The sequence below is a fragment of the Bos taurus genome, chromosome 5 (genome assembly GCF_002263795.3).
Source record: "Bos taurus isolate L1 Dominette 01449 registration number 42190680 breed Hereford chromosome 5, ARS-UCD2.0, whole genome shotgun sequence".
Taxonomy (NCBI): Eukaryota; Metazoa; Chordata; class Mammalia; order Artiodactyla; family Bovidae; genus Bos; species Bos taurus.
The window spans coordinates 69,189,984-69,192,818 of record NC_037332.1 but is presented as its reverse complement, the minus strand read 5'-3'; positions in this window follow the sequence as shown (position 1 = coordinate 69,192,818).

Here is a 2,835-nt window from a genome sequence, read left to right as displayed (position 1 = left end):
AGCTTGACAACTCTCCCCCACTGTGATGGCACAAAGGGGAGCAAAGGAGACCTGGAATCAGCCTGATACAGTCTCAGACTTCAATTCCATGCTACTTAAGGTGAAATAAACCATCAAAGTGATATATTAGGCAACTATGTGCAGCAAAGCCATATTCATTCAAAACTAAAGGCAGGGAAGAAATGGATTTAGAATAAATAGGTCTGGTGCTTTGGGAAGAAATGACTGGAAATCCTATCCCACTGTGCCTTACTTCAAAATAATAATTGCCAACAGCGTTTGCGTTAATCTTCACAGTCAACAGAGTGCTTTTACGAATGGGAGGACATCAAAGAGAAGCACAGTACTAATTTATATTTGCCTCTTTCTGTTTTCAAAGTCCTTTTAGATTGGATACCTCAATTCATCCTCTCCTAAATTTTGGAAGATGAATAAAGCAGGATTTATTCAATCAATCATTCATCTATTCAACTCAGGTTTATTGGATGTCTACAGTGGATGCCTGGCACTGTTCCAGGTCTGGAAGATACAAAGCATTGACTACCACAAATCAAGTTCCAGATCCCACTGAGCTTCTGAGAAAAGAGAAGAGAAATGTGAACAAATATAGAATATATCAGATGATGGGCTAGATGGGGGTAAAAGTGGAAAACAAAAGTAAGGCAAGGTAAGGGAGAAGTCACTCAGGAGGGGTATACTGTTTTCTAAAGGGTGGTCCCTGCTGAAGGGATATTTGAGCATGACCTCAGGAACTGAGGGCTGAGATGAGCACATGCCTGGGGGAAGAGGGGCCAAAGGCTCAGAAGGAATTTTTAGACAGGAATGTGCTTGGTTTGTTAGAAAATCAGCAAGGGGGCCAGTGTGGCTGTAGCAACGCAAGCAAGGCAGAGAGCCGTAGGAAATGAGGTCAGAGACATAACAGGGACAAGACATGTAAGGCCCTGTTGGACACTGCAAAAGCTTGAGCTTCTAGCCTGAGTGAGTGGGAAGTCTTTCCACCATTTTAAGCAGAATAACATGACTTAAATTACAATTCAAAAGGCTTACTCTGTCTGAGACTATGCACTGCCCCTAGTATCCATTCCCTCTTTTTTGCCTTATAGCGGAAAGCACAAATTTCTAGCAGGCTGTATGGCATCCCAGAATAAAGGCTGTATTTCTCAGCTTTCCTTGCAGGTAAGTATAGCCACATGATTAAGTCTATGCTGCTGCTGCTAAGTCACTTCAGTCGTGTCCAACTCTATGCAACCCCATAGACGGAGCCCACCAGGCTCCCCCGTCCCTGGGATTCTCCAGGCAAGAACACTGGAGTGGGTTGCCATTTCCTTCTCCAATGCATGAAAGTGAAAAGTGAAAGGGAAGTCGCTCAGTCGTGTCCGACTCTTGGCGACCCCATGGACTATAGCCTACCAGGCTCCTCCATCCATGGGATTTTCCAGGCAAGAGTACTGGAGCGGGGTGCCATTGCTTTCTCCGGACTAAGTCTATAGGCGGTATGCAAATGTATCACATGGTATTTCAAAAAATCATGCCAAAAAGACAGGCAATTTATACCTTATGACTCTTTTCTTTTTTCTCTCTGCCTGGAGTGTGGATGTGATGGTTGGAGCTCTAGTTGCTGCATTGCACTGTGAGGACAAGGGCCACCCCTCTGGATGGGATAGTGGTGAGTGGGAAGAAGTTTAAGTCTTTAAGGACATAATGAAGCTGACTCATATTTGCCCAATTGACAACCTCCAGATACTTATTTTATATTTCTGTTTCTGGCAGATGAGCCTAGTCTTAAATGGTATAATGTTTTTCCAGTCACTGTGTAGAGAATAAACGATAAGGGGGACAAAGGCGAAAGCAAGGATAAGCTCTTCTCCTGAGAACCCAGAGGCTTGAAGAAGTTAAGTGAAGGACATTAGGACTGGTTACAGCATTGGCTTTTTAAGGAAATTGTTGTTTATCTAGTTGGCTGTACCAGGTCCTAGTTGTGACACGTGGAAATCTTCAGTTTTCCTGTGGCACATGGCCTCTCTCAGCCTTGATTTCCTCGTCCGTAGTATGGGGATGATAAGGATACCTACCTCAGACGATGATTGCAAGGAACGTGCTGTCCCTTCAGTCGTGTCCAACTCTTTGTGACCCCACGGACTGTAGCTCACCAGGCTCCTTTGTCCACGGGATTCTCCAGGCAAGATTACTGGAGTGGGTTGCCACTGACTCCTCCAGGGGATCTTCCTGACCCAGGAATCGAACCTGTGTCTCCTACACCTCCTGCATGGCAGGCAGGTTCTTTACCATTTGTGCCACCTGGGAAGACTGATTGTGAGGACATGAAATAAACTGTGTCAAAAGACTTAACAGGTCCAGGCACAGAGCTGACTCCTCACCTGCTGGTTTTTTGTCCCTCCTCCTCCCTTCTTCCACCTTCCCGTACCTCCTGTGCATGCCCAGAAAATTGCAGTCTTTCCCAGATGAGTGTACAAACCACACAATTAAAAGGAAATGCCTTAGCTGTGACATGAGGGATCTTTAGCTGGCGGCATGTGGGATTTAGTTCTCTGACCAAGGATTGAACCCTGGCCCCCTGCATTGGGTGTGCAGAGACTTAGCCACTGGACCACCATGCTGCCATGAAAGACCTTGCATACTGCAAAAAACATCTTGCAGACACCAACGAAGATCCCACGTGCTGCAACTAAGACCCAGTGCAGCCAAATAAATAAACAAATAAAATAAATATTTTTAAAAAGCTTATAACAAGGAAATGCGTTAGTAAGAGAGGAAGAGGAAGGCAGGGGGACGGGAAAGAAGCCTTAGCACGTGGAGATGATGGACTTCCAGGCC